Source organism: Grampus griseus (assembly GCF_964374135.1).
Source record: "Grampus griseus genome assembly, chromosome: 9".
Classification (NCBI taxonomy): domain Eukaryota; kingdom Metazoa; phylum Chordata; class Mammalia; order Artiodactyla; family Delphinidae; genus Grampus; species Grampus griseus.
Window position 1 is genome coordinate 24,733,604 of NC_139003.1, and position 25,754 is coordinate 24,759,357.

Below are 25,754 nucleotides of genomic sequence, written 5' to 3' on the forward strand. Positions count from 1 at the left end.
CAAAGTGAGGCTTAGGGCTTTGCCATTGCTGCAGCTGCATTAATTCCTCAGCAGTTTTCCATTTGACCACCAGGTGAGATTTCCCCTGTTATTTCTAAGGGTATTTATCTCCTGCCTATTTTCTGAATTGTTGTCTGGAAAGCAAATCTTTGTAAACACTCTACCAATAACAACATGAGGAGATGTGGAGGCCGGGAAGGAGGAAGCAACAAGTCAAATTCCTGACTGCTCCTGTGTGCCCACGACACCATCCTTTCCATATGGCGTCTCCTTTGGTAGAAACAAGAGGCGTGAGTATGATGGCACGTATTAACTAGCTACTTGTCCTAGCAGTGTTTCTTTTAAGACCTTGGCCAGGGGGGTCCTATTTGAATGACGACTGTTGTTATCAGAGAATGAATAAACAGGAATGCATCTTATGAAGGAGTCATCCTTTTAGCAGATAGTAAATTAAAATGCTGTATATTTCACTGGAGTTCAATATTGGGTCATTTTCTTCAAAGAAGAGAGAGGTATTAATTAGTCTGTTGGTTGGAGGCTTCATTATACAGGCTTCATGCCCTTTGCAGTTGTAACAAACAGCTCCTGGGTGCTGAGGCCCTGACTGATTAATTTGCACAGCTGCCTCTTGATAGCTCTTCTTCTGACAGACACTTAAATAGGGGAGAATGGGATAGAGGAGTAGAAAAAAGAAAAAAAAATAACCTGGCTCTTTTCATGATGTGGGAAAGGAAATAAATACAACACCTCAGCAGACAGAAGTGAAATAAACTGCTTGAGTTGTCCATCTTAGCCATGGGGTTCTTTTAGGCTGAAAATCAAATGTACTAGAGGCTTTTCACAGTTGGAGTTGTAAACAGCTAAGAGATGACAAAAAGCTGTTTGAGGTCCCGTCTGTGGGAAAAATAAAGATGCCTCTGCTGCAACTGGAAAATTAAGATGGATTCTAGTTGAAGAATAAAAACTCCTAAGTGTGTCGAATACAAGGGACAGAAATGTTGATACAGATTCTTAAGTTATAACTATCCAAAGGTGGGAATTTTTAACCAAATTGTTTTCATGTTAGAGTTCCCCCCTCACCCCGCCAAATTTGGTCTTAACCCTCGAAAGAGATTTACTTCTTCAAAAGCATTTTCAATTCTGTTGGAGTAAAGACAATACCTTTTCTTTTCACTTTTGATTTTGAACTGATTTCAGAGGTAGAGAAAATTTGCAAAACTAGTACAGAGAGTTTCCATATATCCCTGCCCTCCCCTCCCCCAGTGTTAAAATCTTACTTAACAATAATGCAATGAGTAGAACCAAGCAATTAACATTGGTATCATACCAATAACTAAATTAAGTCCTCATTCAAATGTCACTGGTTCTTTTCATTAATGTCTTGTTTTTTCTGGGATTCTATTCAGGATCCCACATTGCATTTTGTTGTTATTTCTCCTTAGCCTCCTGAAATCTGTAACAGTTCTTCTTTCCTTAACCATTATGACTTTGCCATTTTTGAAGAGTATAGGGCAGTTATTTTGCCAAATGTCCCTCAGGTTGGGTGTGTCTGGTCTTTTCTCATGATTGGATTGAGGAAGCTATTTTTGGAAAGCATTCCACAGAAATTATGTTGTGTTCTTCTTAATGCATCATATCATGGGATTCATGATGTCAAAATGTTTCATTGGTAATGTTGACCTTGATCACTGGGTTAAGATGGTTTCTGCTGGATTTCTTCACTTGACAGTTACTATCTTTTCCCTTGCTGTTAACAAATATCGTGGAGGAAATGCTTTGAGATGATGCAAATCCTGTTTCTCTTCAACTTTCACCCACTGCTTTTTAGCATACGTCAGTGAATCTCAGTTCTGTAGCGGTTGTTACTATGGTATTTGCTTAACAGTGATTTTCTATTCTTCTCTTTCTTCAACATTTATAAATTGGAATTCTATAGCAAGGAAGAGCCCTCTTTCTCTCCCATCTATCTAGATAATTGATCATCATTTGATATAAAAACAGCTAAAAAAATAGCAGTTTTTATATCAAGGTGATGCTAACAGAGAGCACAAGAAAAAGCAAGAAGGGGGGAGAGAAAGAAAGAAACAGAATACATAAAAAGAAAATGAAAATTATCCCCTAATTTTACACTCCATTTATAGTTATTACAAAATATTGGCTATATTCCCCATGTTGTACAATATATCATTGTAGCCTATCTCCATTTTATTATGAAGATTTATCATTTTTTCCACAGTACTTTTCTTCCTACCAGAAGGCTCGACCAGATCATTTGGTCATTTCAGTCTAAGGTCTGATTAATCAAATGTAAAACAAAATTGAAAAAGCAGGTGGACAAACGAACCAAAAAAAAGCTCAATAAATTTGGGTGTTTGAATTACCTGGGTGCTCAACTGAACCAACTATATTTTTGTAAGTGTAACATTTGCCAAACACTTACCCGGAAAATACAGAGTTAAATTCAAGGAATCAATCCCTTGCTTCTTAAACCTTTGTTTATGATGTTCGTTTTAGTGGTATTACAAAGTGAGGGAATTAACCTCAACTTCAAACCCACAAAAACCCATTTTGATCTAAAATGCTCGACAGAAGTCTCCAAACTCCCTATCAGCCTGCAGTTCTAAAGGAAGAACTTCCATCATGACTATAGTTTGTAAAAGTCATCAGTAAAGTTTCAGAGTTTTGAAGAATTATTTGGGCAAAGCCTCCTTAAAGGTCTCCTTTGCCCCCTTCCTCTTTCCTACCCTTCCACCTTCCTCTGGCTTCAATATGCAAGAAGTATTTATTGCTGATCTCTTAATATTGTCAACATTTTAGATGGTGCTGAGATTAATGAAAATTTCCAGCAGTGTAGAAGATTTAACTTTATTTTCATTTTTTAATTCATGAAGGCAAGAAGTGAGTGGATGAAAATTCATCAAATTTCCCATCTAAAGGGACATTCTTAACCCCAGCTCAACTCACAAAACCACCATGAGATAGGAGGAATAGTGGTAGATATACTGTTTTTTTCTATATGAATTATACACCTGTAATATATATTTTGATTCTAATATTCTTTGCTCTTTTTGAAAAGAGGGTCTACTCAGTGGTAGAAGGAAGAAAATAATTTTTTAAAATTTTATTAGCTACTCCAAGAGTAGATCTGATCCTTTATGGAGTTTAGCATAAATATGCTTCCTTAAGAATGTAAGAAATGCTAGTATGGAACAGAGAAGAGGCCCTTTGAATGTAACGTTTTCTCTGTGGGATCTCTAGAGGGGAAGCAAAGGGATGAGATATTGAGGAAGAGTGTTTTTAGAAACGTCTGCCATGTTACAAACTCCTTTAGGAATAGTCAAGGTGCTTGAGTGCGTGATGCTAAGTGATAATAATCATAATCATGGATTGTGGAGTGCTTACCATGTGCTAGATGTGTGCTGAGTGCCTCACGTGTATCATTCATTTAATATATCCATGATACAAGGCAGGTGTTACTGTCATCTGCGTCTCGTAGATGAGGACCCTGAGTCTTGGAGAAGTGAAATAACTTTCTCAAAGTTACACAGTAAGTAAGTTAGTAAACCACCTGATGAGACTTAACCCAGATGTGTGGACTCCTACTTCAGTGACATCTGTGATTGAGTCTTCGGGTGTCTGGATTCCCTGGGGCCATGGTTTTCTTCTCAGCCTTTACTCACTGATCCAGCTGTGAGCAGCAGTGGGCTCTGGTCCTAGGCCTGGCCCCTCCAGGAATCTTGAGCATCTCCAAAGCCTTCCCCAGGGGACCAGGGTTTATGTGGCAAATGGCACTTTAGGCTGGAGGGAATGAAATCCAACAGAAACTAGTGGAAAGAGCAGTAGACATGTATTAGCCTCCCAGTGCTCTCGTTTCTGTGCTGATAATCACTTTTTTCTCTAAGTCATTAGCTGGGCTTTCTTGTCTCCTCTTTTATGGGGGCATGCTCTTATTGAAAGCAAGGATAACGTTGTCCTTTACCTGTTTACGGTCTTCTAGTGGCTCATTCCTCATCTCCTAGGCAAAAGTCAAAGCTCTTTTTGTTGCATTATTTATTCTTGCCTTTTTCTTCTTTCACGTCTCCTCACATTCCCAGCCTGCATCCTAGGTTCAAGCTTATCCAACTGCCTATAGTCTCCCAAACACACGTGTATGTGTGTGTTTTATTTAATTTATTTATGTATTTTTGACGTGGGCCATTTTTAAAGTCTTTATTGAATTTGTCACAATATTGCTTGTGTTTTATGTTTTGGCTTTTTGGCCTCGAGGCATGTGGCATCTTAACTCCCCAACCAGGGATCGAACCCGCACCCCCTGCATTGGAAGGGGAGGTCTTAACCACTGGACCGCCAGGGAAGTCCCATGTGTGTGTTTTTATTTTTATTTATTTATTATTTTATTTTATTATTATTTTTTTTTTTTGCGGTGCGCGGGCCTGTCACTGTTGTGGCCTCTCCCGCTGCGGCCTCTCCCGCTGCGGAGCACAGGCTCCGGATGCGCAGGCTCAGCGGCCGTGGCTCACGGGCCCAGCCGCTCCGCGGCATGTGGGATCTTCCCGGACCGGGGCACGAACCCGTGTCCCCTGCATCGGCAGGCGGACTCTCAACCACTGCACCACCAGGGAAGCCCCCATGTGTGTGTTTTAAATGTCTTTGCATATGCTGTGCTCTCTGCCTTTTCCTCCCATGCCCTAAATGCCTTACGGACTCCTTATTTTTCAAAATGCAGCTCAGTTGTCTCCTCCTACGTGAAACTTTCCACGTCTCTTTAAGCAAAGTGAGGTAGTCCTTCCTCTGGATTCTCAGAGGATCCCGCAAATACCTCTGCCTTGGCATGTGTGTTAGGGTTTGGCAACTGTTCCTTCCTTCTTCACTTCCACTGGACTGTGATCTCCATGAGGGCAATGAATTTGTCTTAGTACTCTGTGTTTCCTGAGTGCCTAGCAATGTCTGGTAAAGGTTCATTTAGTCTTGCTTGAATGCATTCACGGGTGGATAAGGAGTTAGAAAGCATAAAATTACAACTTACCCCGCCCACCGAAACACTGTATGGCATTGGTAAATTATAGGACCTTTCAGGGCCTTGGTTTCCTCATCTGTGAGATGAAGTTATTGACCATAATTTTCAAAGTCTTTTCCTTGGAGGACATTTACAATTTAGCCAGTTTAACAACGAGGCCATAAGGAGCTTCTGATTTTCAGCTTACTTTTGGCTGAAATCTTCACTTCAGTCCAAGTTTTTCAAATGAGTGATTTGGACTGAGAGAGAGGACATCAAAACCTGTGGAGACTGAAGTGGAATGAAAAGGTTGCTTTTATGATAGGAACGCCTTGGGGCTTGTCTCACTGTCACAGGATCATGGAATGTTCAGATTGGGAGGAATCTAAGAGAGAAGTCATTCAACCTCTTTGTTTCATTAAAAAACTGAAGGCCTGGAGAGTTTAAGCCACTTGCTCAGAGTCAGAGCACTCAGGTTTGTACCCCTCAGCCACACCAATCACTTGATCTGTGTCACTAAATCAAGATACAGAGTGACATTGTGCTCAGATGTGCTTTTGGGTCACAGTTGACTCAGTTCAGGGCAGACTTAGGGAAAGCTTAGAACTTTTGATTTCTCTCTCTATTCACATTGGCTTGTAATCTACTGCCAAATAGAGCACATGTTTATGAGCAATTTGCTGTTTGTTGTCTTTTTTCTTTTTGCAGAATTGATTAAAGAAGGTTCATGAAGGGTAAATGAAGGCATAGGGTACACCATGCTAGATCATATGATGAAAGATTCCACTTGCTTGCTGGGGTTCCCACTTCATAAAAGAAGAAAAAAGTATCTTCTAAATAAGAAACTGGACAGTGCGTGGGAAGAATAGAGCAAGTTTTGAAGTCAGACCATAATGATGACATTAATAATAGAGGCTCGGAGTTGTTACATGTGCGTCTAGGTATGAGTCAGCAGGTCAACTTTGCTAGAATGGATGGACCTTTTCTCTACTCTTAAAAATCTCATATGTGGCGAATGCATGTGTTAGCTATTAAGGCATGATAAAACTACTCCAAAACTCAGTGGCTTGAAACACTAAGTAGTTATTATTGTTCATGAGTTGATGGGTCAGCTGGACATTTCTTCTGGTGTCAGCTAGGCTTCTGCAGTCACTGTGGGTCAGGTAGGCAGATTTGCGGATTTTGACTGGGTTCTTTTATATGTTTGGGGGTTAACTATCTGTTGGCAGGTGTAGAATAGCTTTGGTTGGGATAACTAGACTCTCTTTCACTTGGTTTTTTTTATTCTCCAGCAGGCTAGTCAAGGCTTTCTCTAGGAAATGTTAGCCCAGCTGTGGAAGAGAGGGACCAAGGAGAAGCCTGTCAGCCTCTTGATACCCAGTGCGTACTTGGCACACCATTATTTCATTTGCATTCTATAGGCCAAAGCAAGTCACAAGGCCAGCCAGAGTCAGATGGAAGAAGATTATGAAGTTACAGGGTGAAGGCTGTAGATAGAGAGAAAGGTCATTAACCGGGGCCTCAGTGCAATCAATATATTACAGCATGTGAGCACATGTTCATAAATATGAAAACAATACAGAATTAGATAGAGTAAAAGGGGAAAATCCCCTCTTGACATTTTTCTTCTATCCTACTTTCTCCCCAAGGTTAACACTATCAAAAGTTCTCTGTTTTCCCAGGCCTATATGTATGTATGTATAATGTATACATATACTATCTTGATAGATATGAAATAACATCATGTCATTAGTCATTTTGCCTTTCTCTGATTATTATTGAATTGAGCAACTTCTCGTATGCTTATTGGAATTTGGGGTCTTATTTTTTTTTTTTTGCGATACGCGGGCCTCTCACTGTTGGGGCCTCTCCCGCTGCGGAGCACAGGCTCCAGACGCGCAGGCTCAGCGGCCACGGCTCATGGGCCTAGCCGCTCCGCGGCATGTGGGATCCTCCCAGACCGGGGCACGAACCCGTGTCCCCTGCATCGGCAGGCGGACTCTCAACCACTGCGCCACCAGGGAGGCCCTGGGGTCTTATTTTTGGTGAAATAGCTATATGTATCTTTTGTTCATTTTTCCATGAGATTGTTTGACTTTCTCTTACTGATTGTTATAAATCCTTTATATATTCTTGATACTAACTCTGTATTTTATGTACATTCACTTATCTTCTTTCAGTCTGTAGTTTGTCTTTTAGCTTTGTTTAGTTATCCTATGGGTAGCAAGGTCAGAAAAAGTTTGGCTAATTTTTTTTTCTGTTTCCTGGAACAGTTTGAATTTAAGATGGGTAATGGCAAATAGCACTTCTAAATTTCTTTTTATTACTAGTTTAACAGCTTTAATCCTTTAAGTCTATTTAGGGTAGAGCTTAGGCTTTGCTTCAGGCTCTCTGGGCAGGGGTAGGGATTTTCCTGTCCTCTCTTCAAGGCCTGGGCAGCCCCAGTGGGCCAGGTGTTCAGTTCTCCACTGGGCCAAGATCCAAGGCCTGGCCTTCACAGCCCATATTCTCATAATACCCCTTTGGGATACCACGGCCCCAGTTCCTGCTTACATCCCAACTTTGACTTTCCTATTTGCTTATGACTCCTGAGAATCTTCGATCTTTCCTTCAAGTTCAGATTACGTTATAATATTTATTTCAGTTGTATTTGCTCCAACTTTCCATGTGTTCGTAGTCTGAAGAAGGTCTGTATCTGCTTTCTCTGTCGTGTTGCTGGAAAGGCTCCACGGTTACATTCATGATCCTGATGAGGGCTGTTAGTGTCTCTTGGGTACAATAGCGAACCCGAGGATCTCGGTTTTATTTGCATCTAATAGTATTCAGACCAGGAAGGGGATCAGCTGAGCTATCTGGGAAGATACAGAAGGTATTAATGCACATTTTCAGATTAAGCATTTAGTGTTTAACTTTTGTCAAACTCACCAGTAAAATGAGTCCTTTACAGAGAAAAATATTAGGGCTATGCCTTCCTTAGACAAGGGAAAAGCTCTTTTGGCAAATATTTGACAAATGCCGAAATCAATCCATATATGAACGTATTAAATTTGTCTATTTATGCCCCATTGAACTCATGGCTGACTCACCTTCATTTGTAACACTTCTGTGAACATGACTCTATAAGCCTAATTTCAGCTGCCTTACCACATTTTACATAGGAGACCTCAACTAGAGAGGGAAAAACGGATAGGGTTTCACCTTGGGTTAGCCAAAGAGATATGCCACCCTGTTCCACACAAATGGACGCTGGCACCATGATTTAATGGATTTGAGGTGGAGAAGACGGCCCACGAGGCCCCAGACATCCTCCAACTTTTGTGTATAATGATCTGTTTAAGCCTTGTGCCAACCTTTGGCCAATAGCTGCACAACTCCGATCTTAGCCTTACAGCGGCGATCTGAGATTTGAACGTCTTTTAAATTCCTTGCCTCCCATCAGCTTCCAGCCTCCTCTTAGTGCCTCCGCACCTGTCTCTTTAGCATCAGCTGCAGCAACTGCTCTCTGCCAATGCCCTCAAGATCAGGCCCTTGTCCTGTGTCCCACGGTCCCTGGCCGCCCGCTCTGGATAGCAGAGACAGGGGAACACCTGACTCAGAGCCCTTAACACTCACTGAGACTTAATTCTGACTCTCCTGAGTGATTGCAAGTGGTCTGATCTTTGGATTCCTGAAAACTTGGTGACCCTGACCCCTAGTATTTGTCAGTTTCTTAAAACTTTTCCTGGCTGTCTGGACTCCTGAGGTCCGGGCTTCCTATACACGTGCCAATCTGAGAAACTCTCAAATCTTGCTACTTAAAATGAGGTCCAAGGAGGACCCTTCAGCTTGGCACCACTTGCCAGCTTATTTACAGATGTGGAATCTCAGGTCCCACCCCAGACCTACAGAATCAGCAACTATTTTAACCAGATCCTGAAGGGATGGGTATGCACTGCTCCACTTGACTTAATTTCAATTCAGTGCTGGGTTTCATTATCAACCAGGGTCCTGTTTTTCAAAATATGTGCCCCACAAATGATGGAGATAGCCCTCTTCACCTGCCCAGTGAGTATACTCTCTGTTTGATGGTCAGTGCTGATGAGTCTGTGTTCCTGATGGAAGTGTGGCTCCCACTTCGGTGTGTTAAGAGAAAGAAACAGAGGTGAGAACCACTGTACCTGCTTCTGACCTTGACCACAACCCGATCCTTCTGGGCTTCACAATGTTTGATTGTACCTCCCCAGCCCTGGTCGTGCTGGGGACTTGAGCTAGAACATTCATTCACATACTCCTCATATGGTCCACACTTTCTTCCCCCCAAACACACTGGGTAAACAACAGCACCGACCAAGGCATTTGGCTTATTGTTACGGAGCAAAGCAAACGTCCACTCACGTCAGGTCCAGGACCTTGGCCTTATTGGCACCGACCTACATACTGAGCTTGTTATTGCGATGTTCCCCATCAGGTAATGAGTGCTTAAGCACCTACTGCTTCCAATTAGAGTGAACTATTGGCAATATGGTCTCAGCCCTCAAGCGACTTTTGCAGTCTGAAATGGGGAAATGATGTAAGGAAGGAAGGAAGGACAAAAGACATGTGGAATGAAAAAAATAATAGCATAGGGGCCTTCAGGGTGGTTGTCTTGACCACATGGTGACTATTTCATTACCAGGAGATTTTGGGTTTTTAAAAATAGACACATTCTCAATATAGTAACAAAGGGCTTCCATGCTGTTCTCTTCAGTTGGGAATATGGGTGTTTGGAGGTTTCTTTGCTTACATAATCAAACCATTCAGAAAGCAGTTTTCTAACTTAACATTTTTTTTCCAAGATTAGAGGAATTACCTCCTCAATTTCACTACCTAGAAAACAATTTGTGAGTTCAACAGGCTTTACTAATTCTGTCAAATTTTTTCTCCAACCCAGATGAGAAGTATTACAGAAAGATATGCCAAAGTGCATTTTAATTATAAATCACATGTAAACTTTTAAAGAAAAGGAAAGTTTTCACTTGACCTACATTTTTAGAAGAGATTATTTATACCCTATTTGATATAAGATTGGAGGAACTTGACAACAGATTTTTTTTCTTCAAAAGAAATGTTTCTAGGTAGATCCAATGTTTGCATTTAATAGTGATTATTTGTAAATCTAACAAACTTCAGAGTTTATAGCTTTTGCCACCACTGTTGTATTTGAATGTTATCTTGTTTGCTATTTTTCTGGACGTAAAATTAATATTTAAAAAATTATGTGAACTTGTCATGCTGTAGTACAGATTCGATTCTTAGGAATGGTTCTAATTTGCTTGCTTTGATTATAGCAAGATCCTGTTCCAGAAGGTGAAGAATTAGAATTGCTTCTGCTCAGGTTGAAGAGACCCACTGGCTATGCTGTGTGTTCTTTGGCTCAGTGTTTCCTGAGCACATGGCAAAGGTAGTGCAGGGTCCTGGGTAGCGCAGGCTCCATGGGTGAAGCAGGCATGCAGATTGCTGTCAAAGAGCTTGTGAGTGAGTAGGGGAGACAAAAAATTATGTGAACCATTTTAATGCGTGGTTGGAAATAGCTGTCACGGGAGATATAAAGAGAAGTGCTGTGGTTATCCAGAGAAAGAAACAGGAGTGAGGGGGTGAGGGAAGGCTCTGTGCAGGAGGGATAAATGGACTGGGTTTGGATAGATGGGTAGAATTTGAACGTGGATCACATTCCTGTGTAAATCCTGCTGCGGAGATAATGAACTAAAATGTGTAAAACTCTGAGCCTCATTATCATTGCCTTTGTCTCAAGGTGGATGCAAACAAATAGCCTGAAAACTGGCCAAGCAAGCAAATAATGATACACAAAGCCCCCTATTCAGTCATGTAATCTGCAATGATTACACAGTGGGCACTGGCTCTAGGCTGGGCTCTTAGCTGGGACAACCAGCCAGGCAGCAAACAATCCAACTGGACAAAGTCAAAAACATTCTCACAGGGAGAGAAAGAACAAAAAAATGGACCCAAATGACAATCATTAAAAAAGAGCCAGACTTCACAAGGAGATATTATGGCATAGCCAGGAGTCCTGGACTAAGACTGTGCCTACATGAGGCCACCCAGTAGGCTACTTCAGTTGGAGTTCCTTTTCCATCTCTTTTTTGATTTGTAGAGGTTCAAGGGCTCTTGTCTGCTTGGTGACAACAAAGACCATGGATTCTGGTCTTAGGTTTGCCACCATTAAGCAGTGTGGCCTGGGCCTACATACTCCCCTGGGGCCTGTGTGCAGAAGGGCAACGGTAGTGACCGTTTCATGAAGTGCCCACCAGATGCAGCCGAGAAGGTTCCAGGGACTATGGCATAAAGGAATGGAAGCAGATGAACCGTGAAGCCACGCAGCCAGCACCTCCACAGCTGAGAAAAATCAGCTTGGAAAACTGGGTCAGACTAGGGTGGTGACTATAATCAGAAACCTGTGGGAGGAAACACTATCAACATGTTAGCCTGGGCAAAATTGATTGTTTTAAAAATAAAGACGAAACAATGGCTTAAAGGAAGCGATGCTACACATCTTCTGCCCTGATAGAAATGGGGTGAAGAATTGGAATCTGAGGTGGAGGAGAAAAGGTTCTATTTTAATCCAGAAAAGAAAAGGCTTATTTTCCCTTCAGTTTCAAGCATGTTTTTTTAGTTCCAGTCTTATCTACATGTTATGGGTGAAAGAGAAAGGGCCCTGCTCCACCCCAGATATTGAGTTAGCTGATGACACTAATTGTCCCAGTCAGCTCCCTGAAAGCTAAGAGGGCGTTTTCTAAATTTTAGTTTTCTAACTAAAACTTAATTTTAGTTCTGTGAAATCATTAAGTCTTGGAGGGTGCTGCGTGACACACACTGCTGTAATTATTGCTTAGCCAAGGCTGGCATGGTCAGGTTAGTTGGATAGAATGTGGCACTAATAAGAAACCACATCGAGAATACAATCTCTTGTGAAGCATTTAGCTTGACAGAGGGGAGAATGTATGTTTCATTAGTGCATCTCATCCCCAGACAACAGCCTTGCAAAAATAATGTTTTGGTATCGATGAAAATTGGGAGAGAACATGCCTGAGTGGCCAGTGGGATACATTAGTGTGATGAGGAAAATAGCACAAAGCGTGTGCCTGACAACCAGGGGGTCTCAAACTCATGTGAGGGTGTTATTGTCTTATATGGACAACATTTTACTATTTTGTGTAATGGTAACTATACCAAAGAAAGTTTTCATTGTCTGTTCTCTGAATGCTTCCTGTATGCTAGACATTGTAGTAAGCATCTTGTGTGTATTATCTCAGTTAATACTCATAGCAATCAATGAACTAGACATTGTCTCCATGTTACAGATGAGGAAACCTAGTCTCAAAGATGTCTGGGGAGGGCTTCCCTGGTGGCGCAGTGGTTGAGAGTCTGCCTGACGATGCAGGGGACACGGGTTCGTGTCCCGGTCCGGGAAGATCCCACATGCCGCGGAGCGGCTGCGCCCGTGAGCCATGGCCGCTGAGCCTGCGCGTCCGGAGCCTGTGCTCCACAACGGGAGAGGCCACAACAGTGAGAGGCCCGCGTACCGCAAAAAAAAAAAAAAAAAAAAAAGACATCTGGGGACATACCCAATATCACACAATTAGGAAATAATAATTCAGAGACCTAGTGTTCCTTATTTAGGTAAGCATAGCACAGGGAAATGGGAGTTCTTTTGTTGTTGTTATTTATTTAAATTTTTATTGGAATATAGTTGATTTACAATGTTGTGTTAGTTTCAGGTGTACACAAAGTGAATCAGCTATACATATACATATATCCACTCTTTTTTAGATTCTTTTCCCGTATAGGCCATTACAGAGTATTGAGTAGAGTTCCCTGTGCTATACCGTAGGTCCTTATATTAGTTATCTATTTTATATATAGCAGTGTGTATATGTTAATCCCAACCTTCCAATTTATCCCTCCCCAAAATGGGAGTTCTTAAATCTAGAAGTTGTTTTTTTTTGTTTGTTTGTTTTGTTTTGTTTTGTTTTGCGGTACATGGGCCTCTCACTGTTGTGGCCTGTCCCGTTGCGGAGCACAGGCTCCGGACGCGCAGGCTCAGTGGCCATGGCTCACGGGCATGTGGGATCTTTCCGGACCGGGGCACGAACCCGTGTCCCCTGCATCGGCAGGCGGACTCTCAACCACTGCGCCACCAGGGAAGCCCTAGAAGTTGTTTTTAACAAAATCTGTGAATCTGATTTTTCATCAGTATGTTTATTTTATTACATTAATCATTCATTTCATGCTAAGGTATGAACACACTGGTATATAAATAAATTCCCTGACTGAGCTGCCGCCTTTCCTTAAAACCCAAGGCATTAAACATTTTGTGACTTGCCGACCTGAGAAAGAATTCAGTCTCAGAGAAGACAGAAGGTTAAGATGCCTGGCTTCTAATAGTGACCTTTTTACAATCAGGTGGTAATAATTTGAGATGGTGAAAGGTTCACTGAAATCTTACTATGAACTGGGTATTGCTCCGAGTGCTTTGTGCGTCTCATTTAATCCACAGGACATTGAAACAAGGGCAGCTGAGACTTAGACAGTCTAGGTAAGAGTTCAAGGTCAGACAGCTAGGAATTGGGGAGTTAGGATGCATGACCAGTCCATTTGTCTGCAGGATCAGAGCTCTTAACCACTTACATTTACTTCCTCTATACTATGTGATTACTTTTCTCATATTTGGTACTAAATATTTGGGCATGTGACCATTCATTTTTCAAGTGAGTTGCCCTTTCTTTATGGGATTTCTTCTTGACTAGATCAAGTGACCTATTATTACCTCTAAACTATTGAAATAAAAGATATATGACTTAACTTTACAATTTTTTTTAAAAGATAGAGTGTTTTCGGACTGAATGTGGTTTCACTTATTCACATGAATTTTCTTAGCTGAACTTTGATGAGGGCTACTGGGTTTCAGTGCACTCATTACTTCATCTTATGACCTCTTCTACTTTTTAAAGTGACAGAGTTTCCATTTCCTCACTTTTAGCTCATGTCTCCGGATATACAGTGTATACTTTGTCCTCAAATCACTTTTAGTTCTGGTTTTCTTCTGTATTAATTTTAGGGTCAGGCTTTGTTGCTATAAAAATGAGACTGCAATATATAGTGCCTCATGCAACACAGACATTGTTTAGGAAGGCAGTTCAAGGAGAGTAGCAGGCTTGACTCCAGGAGGTCACCCAGAGACCCAGGTTCTCTCTGTCTTGTTGTTCTGCACCCCCTATGGCACTGTTTCCACCTGTGTGCCCAGTGGTGGCACACACCTTCACATCTGCATTCTAACTCACAGGAAGGGGGAAGAGACAGTAAGTTGAGGACAGGCAATTTCCCCTTATAAGCATGTACTCCATTCGTCAAAATCTACGTCCCATTGGCCAAAATCTAGTCATGTATCCATGCCTAGTCAGCTACAAGAAGGGCTGTGGAGTGCAGGCTTGGTCTGGGGGAGTTCACAGCTCTCTTGACCTAAAAGGACACGAGGAGAACAGACACTGGAGGTAATTAACAACCTCCGTCACAGTTTGCTCCTCTAGCATCCAGTATCCCTTCTCACCCTTCTTCTCTTGTGGAGGAAATGCTTACTTTCTTCCCAAAGGAGACAAACCAAGTTACTGCACCCAGCTGAGAGCCCAGGATCCCTGGGAGGGGTTCAGCTGCTATCAGGTCAGATGTGGTTCCAGCGACCTCTGCACTAAAACATGACTTATCTGCTACAATAACCCCAGTTGGAAAGTAGGAGAATGGAAAGTATCCAACTGAGTCTCATTAGCAGCAGTTAGCAAATTTTGCTGGGCAGGAAATGCTTGGCCATCCTTGGCAGGCCTTCTTGGCCATCCAGATTTGCCCTCTGGGAGTGACCTTTTGCCATTAATCTTGGCGGCCCCTGTCTTTTGTGGCCACATCTGTGGTGAGTATTGAAGACTGTCCCTCCTTGGGAGCTGCTCTCATTTGACAGCCTGCTTTCTACTGCTGCAGGTTTGGGGACCTGAGATTTGCTTTAGTGATTGTAGGATCCCTGACTTTGTCAGCTAGGCTTTTGTTTTCTTTGACAACACAATTTCCTTCAAAATTCCAGTCTGTGTGCTTCCAGTCTGTTCCATATGAAAGTAACCTTTGGCTATAGTTCTTAAGCTTGCAGATTCTAGCTTTTCACTTACTGGCTGCAGTGCACAGCCCACCCCTAGTTCTCTCTCTCAGTTTAAGGGCTTCTACCTTGATGTGCTCTGGAGCCATGGGCTTGTATGGGGAAGGTACACCTTTGTCATCTGAATCTTTGCAGCAGGGCTGGCTCCCATTGTGTGGCTCGGGATAATGTCTCATAGGAGGTTCTTGAAGTAGGCTCTGAGTGACTAGCTTATCTTCTGCTACTTGGAGAGGAGAAGCAGTTGGCTTTACTAGCAGGGGTCATGAGCTTTGCAGCCTGCAATATCTGTGTTCTTATCACCTGCCACCTGGTCACTAAGCCCCTGCCCGGTATTTTCAGTTTTGGTATGTACTGACCCTGCATCTAGGTAGCAACTCTATACTAGGACAAGCTAAGCTGCTATAACAAAGAGACCCAAAATACACTGGCTTACGCAAGATAGGAGTTTATTTCTCTTTCATCTGATGGTCTCCATGTAGGCAGGTAGTCCAGGATGGGTCAACACTTCTGCGCTACATCGATTGGAGACCAGGTTCCTTCTGTTTGTTACTCTGCCTGGTCCTGAGGTGCTGTCCTCAGCTTAGCACTGAAGCTGGAACACCGTCTCGTCCACATTCCAGATTGCGGGAGGTAGGAGAGTGGGAGACAGAGTGGAGGGTAAATAATGTCCTTATGGAAACTGAACCAGAAGTTACACACATCCTTCCCAGTGACACCTCACTGGCCAAAAACATACTTCTGTAGCCACACCTAGATGCAAAGGATACTGGGAACAGGGAGGGTGGGGTAGTAGACTCTAGTGGGGCAGCCACTATTTTTCTTTTCTGGATTTTTTTTTGTTAAGGTTTCTGCTCCCTTGAATACATACCCATGCCATGTATAAAATGAAATATACTTAAAAATTGTTTTAGCTTTATTGCGGTATAAATGACATGTAAAATTGTAAGATATTTAAAGTGTACATCATGGTAATTTGATATGCATATACACTGTGAAAGGATCCCTCCCATCTAGTTAATTAACACATCCATCACCTCACATATTTCTCTCTCTCTCTCTCTTTATTTTTTTGTGAGAACTTCTACGTTCTACTCTCTTAGCAAATTCCAATATATAATATAATGCTATCGACTATGTAAAAGGAAATTTACTTTAAGTCTCTGTTTTGGTGCCACTGGCCAGGATTAAATCTCTCCTTTACGTGAGGTGAATCGAGATTTTTGTTTGTTGTTTTAAACGCCTGCCTCTGGGGTATGTAGAAATGGGAGACAAGTTGGAAATCTGGGTCTAAGAGGAATTGGAATGAGATCTCTCTAAATAAAATTCAGGGGATTCTACAATCCCCCTGAAGGAAGAGGGATGAATGGTTACTGGGAAGTCAGAGAGTTCCTACCACAACCCTGCTGACTAATAACAGAATGAGGTTAAATGTGATGCGACTTCTGGCATTTTCTTAGAAACTTGTTCCTTCACAAGGAGTCTATCCACCACGGAAATGCTAGGAACAAAAAACATCCTCCTACTCTTTTTGATCATTTAGCTCTCTTCCTGTGTTCTTACAAATACAATGTGAATTGAGTTTTAAGGGGAAAAAAAACATAGGACAAATGATCAACTGCTTGAAGTTCAAATATCCATCATTTGTTGAGTTCCTTTCAGCCAATCACATAGTAATTCCATCAAGGGAACTTATTCGTGTGTCTAAAAAGGTATATTCGTAACTGATTGCAAGCAGCATGGTTTAGGTGATTTTCATCTTTTCTTAATACTGACAACGTTGCCAGCCCAGATGGAGTAATTCAGGCTTGTTAGGAGTCCTATGTGCATGAAAGCAAGCACGCTTGTGTTCTGTTGTATGAAGATGTAAAAATAATGAGCTGAGTGTCATTGCCTCAGCTCAGTCTAATTGTCTATTGCCTCTGATAGCACTGAGCTTGTAGGCAAAACTGCTTCCCAAGTTTATATTAGGGAACGAGGTTTATTTAAGGTGAGAGGAAAAGGAAAATACAGAAGAGTCATTGTACCTGGAAAAGTTACGATGCTGGGAAATACGGTTTGGAGGTTACATGCATGTATTGTTTTCTGATATGGTAGGTTCATCTGGGCACCTGTGAGCAGTTCCCCCTTTATGCTTGCTGAACTCTGTTTTCTTCCCCTACACACACAATTATCAACATTAATTTCTGGGTTCATATGAGTGTACACGTGTGTGTCTTTGCTTCCCTTTCCATTCGCTGAGTCAACAAGTAGCTGCAGTTCTGATAGTCTGGCCCTTGTTCACCCCAACCTTGAAGCTTTTCTCCTCTCCGTTCCCACACAGCATCTCCTCGGCCTGATGATCTACTTTGCTAGGGTCTTGTCAGTTTTAGTTGCTGCTTTCCTGTTTGGGTGTTGAGACTTTCTGGTTTTGGTATGTCTGGCTTTCCCAGACCCCCTTGTTCCTGAGCAGGTCTTGGTCTCAACCAAATTGTGAACTTTGCCTTTATGCGCTCTTCTTTCTGAATCATTCTCAGTGACATCTCCCTCTTCAGTACAAACTCCTCAGGAGCTTAAAATGATCTACTACAAGCATGATGCTTCTTTGCAGTTTCCTGTTTTGTTTTTTTTTTAACATCTTTATTGGAGTATAATTGCTTTACAATAGTGTGTTAGTTTCTGCTGTATAACAAAGTGAATCAGCTATACATATACATACATCCCCATATCCCCTCCCTCTTGCGTCTCCCTCCCACCCTCCCTATCCCACCCCTCTAAGTGGTCACAAAGCACTGAGCTGATCTCCCTGTGCTATGCAGCTGCTTCCCACTAGCTGTCTATTTTAATTTGGTAGTGTATATATGTCCATGCCATGTTTTAAAAATGAGTGCAAATCTTGGATTCTGCAGCACAATTGATCCATTCTTTTAAATAAACAAATGATTTAAATTGAGGGTTAAAACATTTGCCTCCCTCTGCCTCAAATCTTCAAGTAAGACTTAATTTGCAGGAAAATAAGCCATGTTTATCTGTGGCTTTGCACAACCTTTAGGCACTTGGCTCCAAACCTCCAGGGAGTCAAAGTTTTCTAGTTTGAGAAATACATATTTTCTTAGTCAAAGAAATTGAGCTCTAAAATTGGAATTTGAGTTTAAGGGATTAAAAAAAATCCCTTTATTTTATTTTATTTTACTTTTTATTTTTCCAGCTTCACTGAAGGATAATTGACAAATAAAAATTAAATATAAAATTAAAAATAAAAATTCTATATATTTAAGGTATACAACTTGATGTTTTGAAATACATATACATTGCAAAATAATTACCACAATCAAGTTAATTAATATATCCATCACCTCACATAGTTACCATTTTCATTTCTTTTGGTCTTTTTTAAAAATTGAAATATAGTTGATTTGCAATGTTGTGCTAGTTTCAGGTTATAGCAGAGTGATTCATATATATATATATATATATATGAAGATATATTCATATATGTGTGTATATATATATATATATGTAGTTTTCAGATTCTTTTCCATTATAGGTTATTACAAAATATTGAATATAGTTCCCTGTGCTATACAGTAGATCTTTGTTGTTTATATACCATTTTCTTTTTCTTCTTTTTTTTGTAGTGAGAACACTAGATCTATCCTCTTAGCAAATTTTGAGTATACAATGCTGTGCTATTAACTATAGTCACAGTGCTGTATTTTAGATCTCCAGAATTTGTTTATCTTGCATAACTGAAACTTTGTACCTTTTGACCAACATCTCCCCAATTCCCCCTTCCGCCTGCCCCCAGCCCCTGGCAACCACCATTCTCCTCTCTGTTTCTATGAGTTTGCCTATTTTAGATTTTACACATAAGTGAGATTGTGCAGTATTTGTCTTTCTGTGACGGGCTTATTTCACTTAGTGTGATGTGCTCCAGATCTATCCATGTTCTTGCAAACTGCAGGATTTCCTTCTATTCTAAGTCTGAATAATACTGTATTGTGTGTGTGCATGTGGGGTGTGAGTGTGTGTTTGTGTGTGTATGTGTATCTTTATCCATTCACCCACTGATGGAAATTTAGGTTGTTTCTTGGCTACTGTGAAGGGAAAGGGTCTCTCTGAAGCCTAGGAATAATACTATACAAAAGATGACTCATAGGTCCGGTCTAACCAACAGTTCTAGTCTCCTGCCATGTCTTGTTTGACCCATAAAAGTGTAATTGCCTTCCTCATAACCTTAACTGCAGGCACAAAGAGCTGGGATTTCTATCCTTGACCCTCAAGGGGAACCTCATACTGTTTAGTGGTCTGTTGACTTTAATATCTCTAGTCATTTGAAGATACAATTTTTTTATATTGCTCCTTTCTCTGGCCTAGGAATGACTGGTATGTCCATTTTTAACTCTTGTGGTTTAATCTTTGTGTATGCCATTATTAAAATCAATTTTAGGGCTTCCCTGGTGGCTCAGTGGTTGAGAGTCCGCCTGCCGATGCAGGGGACACAGGTTCATGCCCGGGTCCGGGAAGATCCCACATGCCGCGGAGCGGCTGGGCCCGTGAGCCATGGTCGCTGAGCCTGCGCGTCCGGAGCCTGTGCTCCTCAACGGGAGAGGCCACAACAGTGAGAGGCCCGCGTACCGCAAAAAAAAAAAAAAAAAAAAAAAAAAAAAAAATCAATTTTAGAAAGTTACAAGCATGCTGTGGAGACCCATCCCTAAACATTTTTACGAATGATTTAGAGCAGGGCTAGATAATTACATTTTGTGGCTGAAAGACTCACAGTTGGTAAGTTAGAGGAATTGACTCTCTCTTTGCCTTTCTTAAATATATACTAAAATTATGAATTTTTATACATTTATAGTGTAAAATCATTTTGATAGCATAGTTGAGAGCTCTAGGGGATTTTGCCTCTGCCCACATTTTTCTAAATTTGCCTTCTTAAGTATTGGGAAAGTACTGGCTTAAGTTTAAGTCTGATACATAAGGCATACAAAAGGGCATACGAAAGGAATGCTGTCTTGTCCCTAGTCCCTTGAGAGCAAGGGGACAGAATGAATGTGTATCTACATATATATCAAGGGTTTGATGGGTGACAAAGTATGGAGTGATGATTTATTCATTCACTCCATATATACTCACTAAGCTCCCCCTACATCCCAAACACTGTGCTATGTCCTACAGAGGAGGTGGTAGATGCAATAGACACGGTCCCTGCTCTCATGGATCCAGTGGGAATGATGATATATTTATTGGAATGTGATTATATGCCAGACACTGTTCTGCCATCTTCACATGTACTAACTCTTGATCTTTACAGTACCCATTACGAGGCATGGGATATATTTACAACTAATGTGTTGGAACCAAGATTTGAACCCTAGCAACTATCTCCATAACACAGAGTGTTGGCTTCCACAGCTCCCTCTTACATAATCCACCAGTATGTACAATCTGTAAACTGTGATAAGTGCTAAGAAAGAAGAGTACAAGATGCTAACTGGGAGCAGCAAGGGATGTGGGGTTAGAGAAGAACACATGAAGAATGATGAAGTTGCCAGTTAAGTGTGAACAGAAGAGAGACTGGGCCAAGCGAAAGAGCTTGGTGTGTCCAGCTAGGCTTTTACCTGGCTAGAGTCAATTTCCAGATAACCCCAGTCCAATCATTAATCTCCACGCTCTTAACTATTTTCAAGATGCACTATTTGCTTGCATTGCCCTTAACACCTGAATGATTGTGTACAACTTAATTGAAACTGCTACTTTCTTTCATTTAAAAGCTTTTGAAGCCTGCTCTTTTTACAGTGTTTTCTTGAGAAGAGGTAGGGAAGTATGTTTCCATTAATTGCATCCTGATTGGGGCCAATCCACCTTGCAGCTCTGCTTGGTGTCCAGGTGTGATTCTGAGGGCTTCATTGTTGCAACCATGAGAGGATGGGTCTTTCTAAGAGGTCGTGGAGGGGGGGGGGGCTTCCCTGGTGGCGCAGTGGTTGAGAGTCTGCCTGCCGATGCGGGGGACGTGGGTTCGTGCCCCGGTCTGGGAAGATCCCACATGCCGCCGAGCGGCTGGGCCCGTGAGCCATGGCCGCAAAAAAAAAAAAAAAAAAAAAGAGGTCATGGGACATAGTTCCTAAGGGAAAGTATCTTGAGCTTTTCACCATCAGCATCATGATCATCCTGGTTCTAACCCTTTCCTGGATAGATAATGGGGCTCCTGGAACCCTGACAGATCTCTTATTGCTTTTCCATATTGTTCAACTCTAGAAACTGGACTCTTTATTTCATTTCATAGCAAATCTAGTCTTAGTCAAACCGTTGAAGGATCCATATTTACCGTTCCTTCTTGCCTCCCCAATCCAAACTGTACAAATTCATTTCTGATAATGTTCACCCCTTCCTGAACATAGGGCATTCTCATTCTTTTTGAAAAAATGTATTTTAATTTGTAAGGCCTCTTCAAGAAGGTCTTCTTTGATTAACTCAATTCATTAAACTTTATTCCTGTCTCCAGGCATTTTTGTTTGCTGTTTACGTGCTATCCTTTGAACTCAATAATACAGCTTTATGCATATGCCTGCTTATGTTCTCTAGCCAGATGGTGTACTCTTCAAGGATGAGAACTGTGCCTTTTCTTTATAATTCTTCCACAGAGTCCTGTGTGTTGGCTGACTGTGAATACTCAAAAAGATTTCCTAAATAAGGAATTCAGTATCAATTCTTTATTAGTTGTCTGTGATTTGCTCTGTGTGGTGTCAACCTTGACTTTAGTTTGCCAACTGAAAATATGCCATTTATGTGGTATTAACTATGGATAAACAATGTGTTCGTTGATTGACTTTCTTACCTTCCAGTCTGTAGTGTTGGCGTGGAGAAGAGTTAGCCTTCACATACTTGGGATTTCCACTGTCCTTAAAATAAAAGCCCAAATGATGAAATGAACATAATACATTCTTTTTTTTTAACATCATTATTGGAGTATAACTGCTTTACAATGGTGTGTTAGTTTCTGCTTTACAACAAAGTGAGTCAGTTATACATATACATATGTCCGCATATCTCTTCCCTCTTGCATCTCCCTCCCTCCCACTCTCCCTATCCCACCCCTCTACGTGGTCACGAAGAACCAAGCTGTTCTCTCTGTGCTATGCAGCTGCTTCCCACTAGCTATCTATTTTACGTTTGGAAGTGTATATATGTCCATGCGACTCTCTCACTTTGTCCCAGCTTACCCTTCCTCCTCCCCGTATCCTCAAGTCCATTCTCTAGTAGGTCTGCATCTTTTTCCCGTCTTGCCCCTAGGTTCTTCATCACCATTTTTTTTTCATTTCTTAGATTCCATATATATGTGTTAGCATACGGTATTTGTTTTTCTCTTTCTGACTTACTTCACTCTGAATGACAGTATCTAGGTCCACCCACCTCATTACAAATAACTCATTTTCGTTCCTTTTTATGGCTGAGGAATATTCCATTGTATATATGTGCCACATCTTCTTTATCCATTCATCTGTTGATGGACACTTAGGTTGCTTCCATGTCCTGGCTATTGTAAATAGAGCTGCAGTGAACATTTTGGTACATGACTTTTTGAATTATGGTTTTCTAAGGGTATATGCCCAGTAGTGGGATTGCTGGGTCATATGGTAGTTCTATTTGTAGTTTTTTAAGGAACCTCCATACTGTTCTTCATAGTGGCTGTATCAGTTTACATTCCCACCAACAGTGCAAGAGGGTTCCCTTTTCTCCACACCCTCTCCAGCATTTATTGTTTGTAGATATTTTGATGATGGCTATTCTGACTGGTGTGAGATGATACCTCATTGTAGTTTTGATTTGCATTTTTCTAATGATTAATGATGTTGAGCATTGTTTCATGTGGTTGTTGGCAACCTGTATATCTTCTTTGGAGAAATGTCTATTTAGGTCTTCTGCCCGCTTTTGGACTGGGTTGTTTGTTTTTTTGATATTGAGCTGCATGAGCTGCTTGTAAATTTTGGAGATTAATCCTTTGTCAGTTGCTTCATTGGCAAATATTTTCTCCCATTCTGGGGGTTGTCTTTTGGTCTTGTTTATGGTTTCCTTTGCTGTGCAAAAGCTTTGAAGTTTCATTAGGTCCCATTTGTTTATTTTTGTTATTATTTTCATTTCTCTAGGAGGTGGGTCAAAAAGGATCTTGCTGTGATTTATGTCATAGAGTGTTCTGCCTATGTTTTCCTCTAAGAGTTTGATGGTGTCTGGCCTTACATTTAGGTCTTTAATCCATTTTGAGTTTATTTTTGTGTATGGTGTTAGGGAGTGTTCTAATTTCATTCTTTTACATGTAGCTGTCCAGTTTTCCCAGCACCACTTACTGAAGAGGCTGTCTTTTCTCTACTGTATATTCTTGCCTCCTTTATCAAAGATAAGGTGACCATATGTGCGTGGGCTTATCTCTGGGCTTTCTATCCTGTTCCATTGATTTATATTTCTGTTTCTGTGCCAGTACCATACTGCCTTGATTACTGTAGTTTTGTAGTATAGTCTGAAGTCAGGGAACCTGATTCCTCCAGCTCCATTTTTCTTTCTCAAGATTGCTTTGGCTATTCGGGGTCTTTTGTGTTTCCATACAAATTGTGAAATTTTTTGTCCTAGTTCTGTGAAAAATGCTGGTGGTGCTTTGATAGGGATTGCATTGAATCTGTAGATTGCTTTGGGCAGTAGAGTCATTTTCACAATGTTGATTCTTCCAATCCAAGGACATGGTATATCTCTCCATCTGTTTGCATCATCTTTAATTTCTTTCATCAGTGTCTTATAATTTTCTGCATACAGGTCTTTTGTCTCCTTAGGTAGGTTTATTCCTAGATATTTTATTCTTTTTGTTGCAGTGGTAAATGGGAGTGTTTTCTTAATTTCACTTTCAGATTTTTCATCATTAGTGTATAGGAATGCCAGATATTTCTGTGCATTAATTTTGTATCCTGCTACTTTACCAAATTCATTGATTAGCCCTAGTAGTTTTCTGGTAGCGTCTGGTAGCATTCTCTATGTAGAGTATCATGTCATCGGCAAACAGTGACAGCTTTACTTCTTCTTTTCCGACTTGGATTCCTTTTATTTCCTTTTCTTCTCTGATTGCTGTGGCTAAAACTTCCAAAACTATGTTGAATAATAGTGGTGAGAGTGGGCAACATTGTCTTGTTCCTGATCTTAGTGAAAATGGTTTCAAGTTTTCACCATTGAGGATGATGTTGGCTGTGGGTTTGTCATATATGGCCTTTATTATGTTGAGGAAAGTTCCCTCTATGCCTACTTTCTGGAGGCTTTTTATCATAAATGGGTGTTGAAAAAATAAAAAAAATAAATGGGTGTTGAAATTTGTCAAAAGCTTTCTCTGTGTCTGTTGAGATGATCATATGGTTTTTCTTCTTCAATTTGTTAATATGGTGTATCACGTTGATTGATGTGTGTATATTGAAGAATCCTTCCATTACTGGGATAAACCCCACTTGATCATAGTGTATGATCCTTTTAATTTGCTGTTGGATTCTGTTTGCTAGTATTTTGTGGAGGATTTTTGCATCTATGTTCATCAGGGATATTGGCCTGTAGTTTTCTTTCTTTGTGACATCTTTTTCTGGTTTTGGTATCAGGGTGATGGTGGCCTCCTAGAATGAGTTTGGGAGTGTTCCTCCCTCTGCTATATTTTGGAAGAGTTTGAGAAGGTTAGGTGTTAGCTCTTCTCTAAATGTTTGATAGAATTCACCTGTGAAGCCATCTGGTCCTGGACTTTTGTTTGTTGGAAGATTTTTAATCACAGTTTCAATTTCAGTGCTTGTGATTGGTCTGTTCATATTTTCTATTTCTTCCGGGTTCAGTCTCAGAAGGTTGTGCTTTTCTAAGAATTTGTCCATTTCTTCCAGGTTGTCCATTTTATTGACATAGAGTTGCTTGTAGTAGTCTCTCATGATCCTCTGTATTTCTTCAGTGTCAGTTGTTATTCTCCTTTCTCATTTCTAATTCTAGTGACTTGAGTCTTCTCCCTTTTTTTCTTGATGAGTCTGGCTAGTGGTTTATCAATTTTGTTTATCTTCTCAAAGAACAAGCTTTTAGTTTTATTGATCTTTGGTATCATGTCCTTCATTTCTTTTTCATTTATTTCTGATCTGATCTTTATGATTTCTTTCCTTCTGCTAACTTTGGGTCTTTTTTGTTCTTCTTTCTCTAATTGCTTTAGGTGTAAGTTTAGGTTTTCCATTTGAGATATTTCTTGTTTCTTAAGGTAGGATTGTATTGCTATAAACTTCCCTCATAGAACTGCTTCTGCTGCATCCCATAGGTTTTGGGTCGTCGTGTTTTCATTGTCATTTGTTTCTAGGTATTTTTTGATTTCCTCTTTGATTTGTTCAGTGATCTCTTAGTTTTTAAGTAGTGTGTTGTTTAGCCTCTATTTTTTTTTTATTTCTTACACATTTTTTCCTGTAATGGATACCTAGTCTCGTAGCGTTGTGGTCGGAAAAGATACTTGATACGATTTCAATTTTCTTAAATTTACCAAGGCTTGATTTGTGACCCAAGATATGATCTATCCTGGAGAATGTTCCATGATCACTTGAGAAGAATGTGTATTCT

General features: G+C 40.8%; 1 protein-coding gene across 3 annotated transcripts in view; it reads left to right on the forward strand.

The window, feature by feature from the left end:
* Positions 1 to 25,754, forward strand: part of GRM8 (glutamate metabotropic receptor 8) — a gene marked incomplete at both ends in the record, with an annotated part of 755,346 nt that overhangs the window by 269,084 nt on the left and 460,508 nt on the right. The gene's annotated exons all lie outside the window — the stretch shown is intronic.